Source organism: Stegodyphus dumicola, chromosome X1 (assembly GCF_044657685.1).
Source record: "Stegodyphus dumicola isolate Sdum_Otavi_A_Nest chromosome X1, ASM4465768v1".
NCBI lineage: Eukaryota > Metazoa > Arthropoda > Arachnida > Araneae > Eresidae > Stegodyphus > Stegodyphus dumicola.
Genome location: NC_140780.1, coordinates 83,437,587 through 83,449,949, shown reverse-complemented (window position 1 = coordinate 83,449,949; position 12,363 = coordinate 83,437,587). Strand labels below are relative to the sequence as shown.

At 31.6% G+C, this 12,363-nt stretch overlaps 1 protein-coding gene across 11 annotated transcripts in view; it reads right to left on the bottom strand.

Moving 5' to 3' along the window:
* LOC118202670 (uncharacterized) overlaps positions 1–12,363 on the bottom strand; it is a 109,414-nt gene that overhangs the window by 2,695 nt on the left and 94,356 nt on the right. For 8 of the 11 annotated variants that reach the window (XM_085808663.1, XM_085808660.1, XM_085808662.1 and 5 more), the window contains one exon: positions 5,268–5,428. The exons of the other annotated variants lie outside the window; for them this stretch is intronic. The gene's annotated coding sequence lies outside the window, so the exon portion shown is untranslated. The remainder of the gene's footprint in view (positions 1–5,267; positions 5,429–12,363) is intronic. 11 annotated transcript variants of the gene reach the window in all.

Genomic DNA, 12,363 nt, shown 5'->3' with positions numbered 1-12,363 from the left:
AATGATGATTTGTAAATTTTCTTTTTTGGTAACTCTTGAAAAGAGATGATTTATTTGTTAATCGTTATGGTTAAGTCTTTTTGCTGATCTTTCCGGTTGAGTTATCCACCTGGTAATGTTTTGTACCAACTGATTTAAGGTGCCATCACACTTTTCTTCCTTTTGGGAAATTTAACTTCCGTGAAGTAAAATAATTTTTGTGTATCGTAACACAGCAACATTAGAAGCGAACTGCTATTAGGACATGAGAAACTTGGAAACCTGCCGCTGCTGCCGGAATTGGTTGTGCATATACGTATAAGGTGAGAAACAAATTTTCTAGTTAACTTTTAAAAATACATTATATTTTTTGTTTGTACCCTGTATGTTAACGCCAATATAAATTCAGTAAAGATCGAGCAAGTTGCATTTGAGCAGAAGTCATGTGTTTTGAAATTACACATTCTGCTTCTAAAAATTTAATTTTGCAAATTTTATTATAATGCAAAGATAGATTTGAAATTCTTAGAACAAATTTATATAAAAGTACAATTTGTATTAGTCACTAACTTTCACTGCATTCGCCTGAAAGCATGAGAGTGGTTTAGCATATTAAGCACGCTAAACTAAAACTATATGCTAAACCACAAAGCATTAGTGGTTTAGCATATAGTTTTAGTTTAGCGTGTTTACCTTTTGCTCATCAGAATTAATTACAGTCGAACTTCGATTATTCGTCAGTCTTGGGACATCATGACAGATAAGAAAATAGATGGATAATAGAAACTGCTCCCATAACTACCGGATAGTGTAGTCGGAAAAAAATAATCATTTTTAGCACATTACCTTGCCCAATAGGGTAAAAAATCAAAACAGGAATTATAAATTGATCACAGTATATATCCTTAGCTTGCTTATTACTATGTATAATAAATATATAATATTTTAAATGAGTCCATAATAGTCTGTAACTGCAGCACAATAAATAGCAGATATTCTATTTTCCTACAGTGTTTCCCATTAAGTGCTGAGCGGCAAAAGCGCTGGCCATAATTTCAAGATCGATAGACTAAAAAAGTTAGGCTCTTCCCAAGACCGACGTCCATTACTTACAGAAATGGGAGAAATGAAGACACAATAATAGGGAAAAGGCAGCTGTTCAGCAGACTAGAAGTCAGTGACTTTTAATATGAGAGCAAACCTTGTAGTACAGTAACCTTTTGTAGTTTGACCTGGGTTCGAACTTCAGCGAGCAGGCTGGCTGGCCTTGCATGAGCTTGCGCGGTTTTCCTCATGTGTAATATGAGTAGGAGCCATTTTTTTTTCTGGAAAATGTCCATCCCGAAGGTATTTCATTTTTTGGGTCAACACCCTATATATGCGTTGTCATATCCTAAATAATTCCAATCTTCTTAGAGTGCTTTAATTTCTTCTCAGTTTAAAATAAAACGCGATATGGTATTTCTGCATATTGTAGTAGCCACCGTTTCAGCATAAAGAATATAATACTCTGTGATTACCGAACTTGCACGGTACATCTTAGCGGCAAAGTTTGTATAGTTAGTTTTATTTGGCATCAGAACATTGTATTCTTTGAAATATGTTATCCTTTTCTTATAAAGATGATAAAAAAATTCATCTTTTACTGTACAGAGTGACTTATTTTAAATTACATTTATTGTATTCATTTTTACTTTTTGTTATTTGGCGAATTTATTCGGTTCGTCGGACTGTCTCAGCGACAGGCAGATAAGAGAAACTAATTATTAAATGAATAATGGATAACTGAATTTCCTCTGCAACTCAAACTTCAACTCAAAGTACATTTCTAACTACTATGGAAAATTGTTAGTTGAAATACGTGCTATATTTTTTAAATATGGCATTTATTTAAAAAAATGAGCTGTATGATGCGTATAAACCCGCATAGGTAAGCAATCCACCATCATGCATGTTACTAATATAAAAAGTAAATGATCCTTCATCGATCAATGTGTATGGTTGGGATGATTAGAGATGAGGTAAAAGTCTTTTAAAAGGTCTATTAACCAGTGTTAGTCTAGGTTTCAAAATGAAAATCGATACAATTTATTTAAGGCTTAATTCAATTCTAGTTTTACTTCGGGTTTACGTAAAAGTATAAATTAAAGCTTGAATATAGCATTAATTAAAATTCAAATTGACTTGCTTCATTTTAAACAAAATTGTAATGTTACAAATTTTATTTTGTTTCCTCAAATTCTTGCAACTTACGGGGGGGGGGACGCGAATCTTGATCTTTTCCAGCGCAAATGTTCAAAAAGGGGCTTAAAAAATGTTTTGGAAACATAATATTAAAAGCTAGCATGCACATTTCTCAAAATCTTAGATTGTTTCATTGTAACGGAACAAAACCTTTCTCCGAAGGTTCGAGAATTGCAGTTTCTTGGGGTCTTAGACTCATACATAATGTTCCAAATTAACCTAGTATTTTGTGATTCAGGATTGTAAAAGAAGTAGCACGCTTGTAAGCTATACGTGCTGTGCTTTATTTCCGTACGATATTTGTTCATAGTCTGCTACCTGCATCAGATATACAGTGTATTTTTCATTTAAAGATTAAGTGCAGTGATAGACATTGTGCAGTATTTCAAAGTTCGCACTTAAAAGGTTAAAATGTTTCTTATTTAATGGCGTCAGTCCAGCACAAAGCTCAATTTACACCAGATGACGATTTCGAATTAGTCATTCAATATGACGTCTTAAGCAGATCAAAAATGATTATTGTTTAATCCGGGTTCAAATAAATTCGCCCCTCGTTTTCTTTATAAAATTTTCAGTATTGGAAGTTTTATCTCTTGACTGGAAGAGAGAGAGAAGCAAAACTCATTTCGATCATAAACATGATAATGGTTTGTGTCAGGGTAACGGAACTTCAGAAAGTCCAAAGATTGCTAATTTAATTTTTATTCGTGCTAAGGTGATGTCTTTAAATAACTCTTTATTCTTGGCAGTCTAAAGTGCAATTTTGTGTTTGTGATAACTCCTGAACTAATCTAGACAGAGAGATAAAAATAAGTATTAATCTTCGTGGACGGTCTTTTAACTGCACTTCCTAAAGCAATTTATATTGATCTCAATTATTTAATAAGACACTTCTTTGAAACCCATTTTCTCCTTATATCGAAAGCATTAGTAAAAGCGTATTATTTAGTTTCAGCTTCACCAGGAGACCAAAATTCTGAGTACATTAATCTTAATTTCGATGAAGAGCTTTTGCTCCTTATCTTAAAAGAACAATTGAAAAATTCAGTTCTTTTAATTATTCTTCTATTTGCAACTGCGAATAAGTCATGCCATATATGCACAAAATTTGCTCTTAGGGTTTCAAAATCTGAACTTTTAATTTTATGTGGAACATAGTATGAATGACATCTAAGTTTTACACATATGTTTATGAATGTAAAACTCAGTCTTAATTGGAAATTAGAAAAGTAACGTGAGATTTGAAAGCATCCTTACATTTGATGAATTATTTTTAATACAGCAAAAGAAATTAGTTAAAAATATTTTTGACAATATGTCTGAATCAGCAGTATTGAGAAAATGCTTAATTTTTAAAGATGACAAGATTTTCTAAATTTTCATTTAATGAACTTAATTTTGTTTAAAAGTACATTTATGACTTTTAATTATAGTTCAATGATTATAGTTTATTACAAATGAAACTTATTTGCTTGAGTGTATCAAACTTCAAAATTAATGCAAAGTCTTTATTATTGCTACATACACTTCGTAGTAACAAAAGAATTTTTCTTCATACTTCACGTATTTTTTAATTAAATCAAATTCGCGAACCCAAAACAGGCTGAATAAGAATGGATATGATAAAAGCTGGTAAAGCTGAAGCATTTGAACAAAAAGTTATCAATAACACAAATATGCAAGTTCAGTTAAAATATCAATAAACAGTAAAATTTGTAATCTCTTAAGATTTGCAATCCAATAATTACTTTTCTGTGAGACACGAATAGCTGCATATCTATTTCGCATAGATATACAATGAACTTGATGTTACAGCCGACATAAATTTTGATTCAATCCTTCTACAAAGCCATTATCGCGCATAAAAATTTGGAGTAACCAGTATTTTCATGCAACATTTAGTTTTGTCACCTGATCGCAAGCAAATATCTATGTAGAATGCTACAGTCAGTCTTGCTAGCACCACGGGCCCCAGGAAGGCGATGTTAATCTGGATAGATAGGGTAAGAGATCTTTACCTACTTACTCAAGGTAAATAACAGGTAGCCCCTGTGCAACTTATATCTAATCTAAACTATAGGGATGCCAGCGCCGTCCAGACGATACAGTAAATAGTGACGCTGACTGTTGTAACGATCGGCCGGCGTTCGAATCCCGGAGAAGAATGGATGTTTGTAAGTGTTTAGAGTCTGTGTGGCAAGAAAGCATTCAAAATACATGGCGAGTTACCCTTTCGAATGTTTTTCAAGTGAACAAGCCAGTTTCCCTTAGAAAGTCCTCTGCGAAAGCATCTCTTTGAGTCATCCCGGAGAAAAGAAATTTCCGTTCGTATTCAATTAAATGCAGTGTTCTTAAAAATGTGTCCCTCCTAGTGTTAAATAACTTACCAAAAGATGATCATTGCATACAGGAGTGCTAAGTTGTTTCTTAGTAGAAAAGTTTTCGAGGAAAAAATTCAAATTGTATAGAGGTTTTGGTGTCGAAGGAACAACCGCACAAGGCAAGCAGAATAAATGCTTAGGTAAAGACGTGAAATTTTGACTTTAAAAATTTTAGCTTCGCGAGAAAAAATAATTTCAGAGCTATAAACACGCCCGGAATTTAAAAATATTGAAAAGTCCCAACCTCTGTAAACACCATGATATAACGGGTGAGCGAATTATGAAATTATTGAACATAGTTTCCAAAGGCGAAAGATTGAAGTAATTTACAATTCCAAAATTTTATCAAGGAGAAGGCTCAGAATAAAGAAATATTGGGAACTGCACTGCTGGTCTAGGTTATTGTTACCATTCAAAATAAATATGATTAACATTTGATATTGTGTTATCAGCAGCATAATGGTAATTTTTGCTTTGCCGATACAGTTGATTCGCTCAATGAACAAATGTTCAATGCTCGAATAAAGATCAAGCAGTAATTATTGATATTTATGTCTTACCATCATAATTTAACATATTAGATTCAAAACTCATTGTTGTTTAGGGAAAAAAATATTAAGAGATTACCATTTGAAGTTAAGATTAAAAAAAGAGATACAGTACCTGAGACTGAAATAAGGCCGCGAGCTTTTCGCTTGGCTCAAAGTTGTGTGAAGATGTATTAGGAAGGCAAAAGAACGCAAAAAGACAAATGGCAGAAAGCCTCATTTTCCACTTTTAAACAGCTGTCTTTGATAATACGAATCAAGAATTTGAGTGGTAAACTGAAAGTTAATTTTGTTCTAATTAGTCAGAAAATTACAACAAAGTGCCATCATAATATATTAATAGTATAGACTAACAGAAAAAGTATAGTTTAAAATAAATAATCGAGTTCATCATCATGCGTTCCTACTCAGATATTCGAACACTCTACAAGATAACAGCATTTATTAAGCTTAAAAATATTAATTAATAATTTATATGACAAGATTTACCTATTGATGTCATATTATTTAAAATTTTAAGCAGCTCGCGAAGACATTTCAATTATGTATTTGTTGCAAATATGGTATTGCAAAGATTTTTTTAAAGATTTTAGTTGTTTGAAGTAAGTGTTTAAGTTACTTAAATTTCCAATAAAAACGAACATAAATAACGCAACAGAAAATCTATAAATAGAGCTATATAATTTACAATATGATGTAAATCATATTCAAAGATATGAAGAAACAGATTTTATTACCTTTCATTAGTACGTGTCCAAAAATAAATAAGCTCAGCTACTAATTTACGCACTAAGAATAATCGTTTTATTTGGGAACAGCTTTTAGTCACAGGTGAAAATTAATGAGAAAAGAACCCGATTGATCGATGAGCATCTACAATTCGTGAGAAGATAATTTCTAATAATTTCTCTCTAGTGCTACAAACATTATCAGAACAGAAATGCTATCAAGTATCAAGCTACACTGAGAAGTAAAAAATCCGCAATGAATTACATGCAAGCGTAATTAATTTTATTTATGCGTCTAAAGAAAAGATAGTCTTCATTATTTTTTGTTTAAAGTAAATTATTTATTGATTATTTAAACATATTAGTAAAATCTGAAAGAAATGTCATTCTAAGAATTTAATATTTAGCTGTCAGTATATTTGAATTACAGAGTGTAATCAGCAAAAATGTCTTACAGGTACCAAAATTTATATTTCAATCAGAAAATAAATAACAGTTTGATGCTTTTGCTTTGCGATGTTATTGTTTATAATGTATTTTTTCCATCCTTCCCACATGCCTTCGTGGTGTAACTAGAAAGCGCTTTCGACGCGTGTTCGAACCCTGGCGAGGACGTTGAACATTTTTCGCTTTCTTGTATGGATACAATCTAATAATCCTGCATATTATTTGATAAATATTTACGAAGCAAAGTTCAAAATATAATTAAAATACTTTTTATTTCATTAAAACAATTTTTCATTTTGTTTAAAAAAAGTCTGTCCCCTGAGCTGTTTTTAGACCGAGCATCCGACCTCGCATGCAGTTTAAACTTAAGTAATGCAGTTTAAGACCAGTGTCCTAAGCTTTCAACATAGTGCCAAAGTGTTTATTTCGATCTCTCTGAATTGTTGAAATTAAAAATATTTTTAGATAAAAGGAGGCTTTATCGACCTTAATTTTTCCGCTTACTGTTTTCTGATAATGCTGGATGACTCAATATTTAAAATTGTTTCTTGATTCATGATTCTGTTCTTAGTTCAATATTTTGCTATTTTAAGCTTATTAGCCGAGTATTTATTTTTAGGCTGTTCAGGTAATTTATTAAAATTTAAAGTAACGGTCTTCTAGAGTAGGGTTTTTTAAGCATTTTTCTATGCTATCGAGATTTTTTCGTGACCCCAGTTATTAAATGTAAAATAAAGATATAAAAATAAATAGTTTCCCGTAAATAACGTATTTCTTTGGTTAAACAATATGCACATGAAAAGAAGTAGTTTTAAGATTTGTTTCAAGCATACGAAAACGACTGAAAGAAAATCGCGTTTTAAGGAGAAGGATGTGTTTGTTTTTCGTTGCATAACAAATTAAATCTTGGTGAAATAATTTGGCACTGCTGCACATAAAGCATCTTCATTATTTCTATAGCATCTTCAGAGTTGGAGATTCAACGTTAATATTTGGATTTAATAGGCATTAAGTCTGAAAACGCCGTTTCATGCAAGTACATGCGTTGTATGGCAAAAGAACATTTAATGACATTTCAGGAAACAGTGGGGAATTATTCAGTTCTAGCTCCGATCCAGAATTCAGTCAAGGGCCTTTTTTGTGAACTCAAGTTCTAAGTTTCGACAGCTCAACAGCTCAACAATGTCCTCTTTGACTTTTTATAGTAGGTGATTAATCTTATTAGCATCAAACAAAAATGGGGTATTTGAATCCAAAATACCCTTTTGAAATCAAAATTCGATATTAACATATTTGCAAAACTATGTTTCTAGGGTTTTTAGTGAACCAATATATTTTCGCAATTAAAATTTTGCAATTATTTTTTTTTTTTTAGTTATAAAATTGTCGATAGTCGAAAAATTTCGAACGAATAATTTTTTTTCCTTTATTCTTCCAAGTAAGCACTCTAAAGAAACATGCTAATTTTTCCTTGAAATGACTAATTAAAATCGTTTAATTTCTCAGAAATACCTGACAAATAGCACAGCTTTGATAGACCAGCAAGGTAAGATTTTTGATCGGTTAAAAATATAATAATTCTTTTTAATGATAAAAGCTGTTCTTAAACTTCGCCCTCTGGTATTTCTCTTTCTTCTACATGTAATAATAATATTTGTATTCTAATTCCAACTCTTTACATATATTTGAAAATAAATAGTTGGTAAGGCAAACTTTTAATAAAACTTTGTAAACTTTTAATAAAGTTTATAATCTGTAAAGCATCCTGAAGCATATTATTTAGTTCCGTTGCTAATGATTTTCTGAAAAGGTCTCTCGATGGATCAGGCAGTGTCTAAATGTTACATGTTCATATCAGAAGCTTCAAAAATGACATTAAAACCAATATTTTTGCCTACCATCGCTTTTGCACCAGTTTTCACTACAATTTTCCCATTATAAACCCTTGAATTTAAAAAACCATCAACTTTACCGTTTATGTCTTCTTTTCTTATACTTTCTTCCAAAGGATGACAAAGTAACACTTCTTCATCGATATTTTTCTCATGAATGTATCTAACATATACTAACAACTAATTAATTTCTGAAATATCAGCTGTTTTGTCCAATCAAATTGTAAATTTGAGCTTTCTTTAATTTTAATAATAGGTTACTGGAATCCGTCTTTGGTTACTTCAGAAATTCTATGTGCAGTTTGACAATGGCGAAGATGTAGTCTGACAAAGGAATAATCTTCCGAATTTCTTTGCCATATTTATCTTATTTTCACGAATTTTCTATAATGTAACATAAAAATTCTGAAGAAAGCGGAGCTTTGCAGGAAAAATAAAAACATAGGGGTAAGTCAATATAACACTGAGGCAAATGGCTATACGTCAAATTGGAGAGATATTACCAAGCTAACAATGGCTTTGGAAACTAATTTTGCCACCAAGTTTGTCAAGAAGCCAAAAAATGGGCAACTGTTTGCGACAGTTTCATCCAGCTCCTCTATAATTGTAATTGGTACTGTAAATGATCCCTATATGTAGCTGTATACAGCTCTTATATGTAACTTTCTCCGTATATGACTTAATAACAGTAATTTCGAGAAATAGAAGGACTGGAAATTCTTCGGCGGCTGGAGAAAAATTATGTAAGACGCAGAGAGCATCAGTTCTCAGTTTTTAGTTCAGAGCTGACTTCGGAGTATTGAGAGATTTCCTTGCCATCTTCGCTGTTTGGACGCGCTTTGCATTCTTTCTGTTTAACATTATTAATAGTTTGAAGTGGTAACTACTGACTGTGCTCTGCTTTACTGAGACGAGCTGTACGAGTGCTTTTGTGGAAAGCTCCAGAACTTTAAAGTGTTTCTTTTGGAAAAATAACTTTTAGTAGGTTGTCATCGATTCTATGTGCATTCATTCCATTACGAACCCTTACACACACAACTATATTAATAACAGAAGGTAGTAGAAGATCCTCTCCGATGATGTATGGCTTATTATGTTTAGCAATCAGAAACTAAACTTCGGATAGCTCAAATAGATATTTTTTGCTAAGTGTCATAAATTTATCAAAATAGTGGTTTCTTTTTGAAGATTTTGACAGTAGTTTGAAATATTCTTTTGGTTTATTAATGTATGAACGGGAGGATTTAAGATGACTGTCTAGTTGTGATGGATTCAAACTCCATAGCCAAAGCGTTACTGCAAATTAAAGAAAGAGGTTGTTCATTGTCATCACAATTGCTAAACGAAAAGCCAGATCAGAGGTACATCTCATCAGATTTCCTTTTTTGCATATTAGATGCCTTTTTTCTGGATACAAGATCTAGCTTGAAGAGACTTTGTAGGTAAACCATCTGCGTCATTAGCTTTGTTACTCAAGTTCAACCATTTATCCATGGGTAAAAAACATTTTATCTTAAAATGTAAATGAAATAACATTCCTCATACTGAGATACCATATTTTAAAAAAAATTGTTATTGCAATGTATTCATTTGTTGTGATGAAAGATTAATAACAGATTATACTGGCAAATCATTATTACCACACTACGTTACGTACTGTGATTTTGCTGAATATCTTGATTCTGAAATAACTTAGATGTCAAAACTGCAGTGTGATACCTCTATTATGAAACGCTTAGTCGGATTTTTCAAAATGTAACTACAATGTATAGCTCAGCCAGTATTACGATTTTATAGTTGCCAGTATTACGGTTACACAGAAGATTTAATATATCAAATTGAAGGTAATGAAGGGATTGCGATTAATATTATTTTGAATTCATGTGTCTGAATTAAATTTCAGCGACACCAACAACCGAAAAAAAACTTTTTTTCGCACTTTTATGTCATTCTGGTGGATTTCATAAAGATGCACTTTTTGCCCGCACTTTTATGCAAACGAAATAATTTTGCAGAAAGATGCCTCGGATTTATTTTAGCCTTTCCTTAATTAATTAATCAGTAATGCAAACGAAAATCCGGCTTGTTCAGTGCTGTTCTAGGATAAAGATACGTAAACTCCTATGAAGGTTGCTTTTTAAAGTTAGAAACTGATCGTCATAAAGATGCGGACACCTTTATACCATGACAACGTTACGAAAACTGAAAAAAATTGACTTTTCGAAGAGTGGCCGATCTCCGCAAGGATGAAGGCATCTTTATAACTGTGTACCGTTGCGAAGGCTTCCGGCGCAAAAAACCATTAGCGTAATCAGAGATATCTTTGACATCTACGATTACACAGATCTTCAACTTTTCATGCTCACTGGTAGGAATGGCTTGTACTCGCAGAATAATGCAACTAACTCATCAGGCACGAGTGATATAGGCTGTTTCATTGACTATTTTACTAATTTACAAGTTCTGTACTGCTAATTTACAAGTATTGGTTCCCACACTTGCCTTATTAAATATTCAAAACTTTTAATATATAAAGGAATTAATCTAACAAGTAAAATAAATGGTATTTGAACCTCTTTTCCCCATTTGTAATGTATCCCTATAAATTGAGATTATTTCTGAGAAACTAATTTAAACCGAATAAGTATTTTGAATAAACTTTTAAAGGACTGGCTAATGAAATGCCGGTTATTTAATGAAAATAGGTCAAAGATATGAAAAACAATTAAAAATAAAAACACTTTTCAAATAGACTGCTTTCAAAAGTGGCCCAATTTAAATAATTTTAAGAGGTTCGAACGAGTATACAAGTATAATAATCATAGTACATGTTTATTTGTAGCAGGAAAAAAGTTTACGCATGCTTACTTTAACTTCAGATAACATAAACCCATTTTTATTATTTGATCTAACTACATACAAGAGTTTATAAAGCAGTGATCTGCATTATCTGCATTCTTAAGATAAAACTTAAAGGATATTTGCAGTAAATATAAAAGTAAAAGCATGACACTTTTTCAAACTACTCAATGCAAGAAAATTAGACAGTTCATAATTTATGAAATTGAAGTAAAGTTTTCTTTTGGCCTGGTTCAATGCTTTGATAGTGTAAAAATAAATGTGTGGGATAGAGATGGATTCAACATTTTCAATGCGTTATTAGCATCTATTTTAAAACATGAAAATTCACATTACAATCAGAGCTTAAATTCAATCAAAACCTGTATTCGGGTACTTTTGTGTATTGTAATTCTGTAGTACTGAAACTATTGTAATTCTGTAGTACTATTGTATTCTGTGTATTGTAATTCTGTAGTACTGTATTCGGGTACTACTGTAACTTTTGAGGGAAATCGTAATCATACAGAGCGTGCCAAAGTTTCAGTATATTGTGCAATTGAACCGAAATATTAACAGAAAATTGTGTAATTAATACAGTATTTTATTTAGCACACAATAAATTTGCTATTGGTACTAGATACTGAATAATTACTTCAATTTCCATTGGAAGGGCAAAAGGGAAAAACTTAAGAAGTTGAGGAAGAAAATCTTTCATATCAAAAATGCGATTATATCAGGAAAAAGAATTTTTATACTCTTCCGGTCAAAAATATCCTCAAAGGAATTAGAATCGAAAGTAATGCAACGTGATCTCAACTAACCAAACCTTCTTTTCATCCTCGGTATCTTTTTTTTTTTTTTTTACCTCGAAAGGACTGTTAGTCTCGAAATACGATTTTGCGTTTTTTCATTTAAATGCATTGTTTTACTTATCATTACAGTCTGTTGCTATTCGGCAAATGTAAGACATTTACCTTTCAAATTTTTGCCTGTGATTGATTAACAAACTAAGCTATTTAAAAACAATAGATGCAGTGCTTAAGAATGTTATTTTTTTACTTTTTAATCTGATTTATTTAAATAAAAATACATCTACTTAAAGATATACCTAATTAAAAACATTAAATATTTTATAGAATTGCATTTCATACTTTTTCACTTTTTGTGCATGCAGAAGATATATAAAATTCCATGTTGGTCTGCATATTCATCTAGCAGACCAAAAATGTTTCGTTATTCCACATGAGTCACCTATTGATAACACTGGGGAACAGCAAATTAGTTGTCTCAGATCTGTCACTTG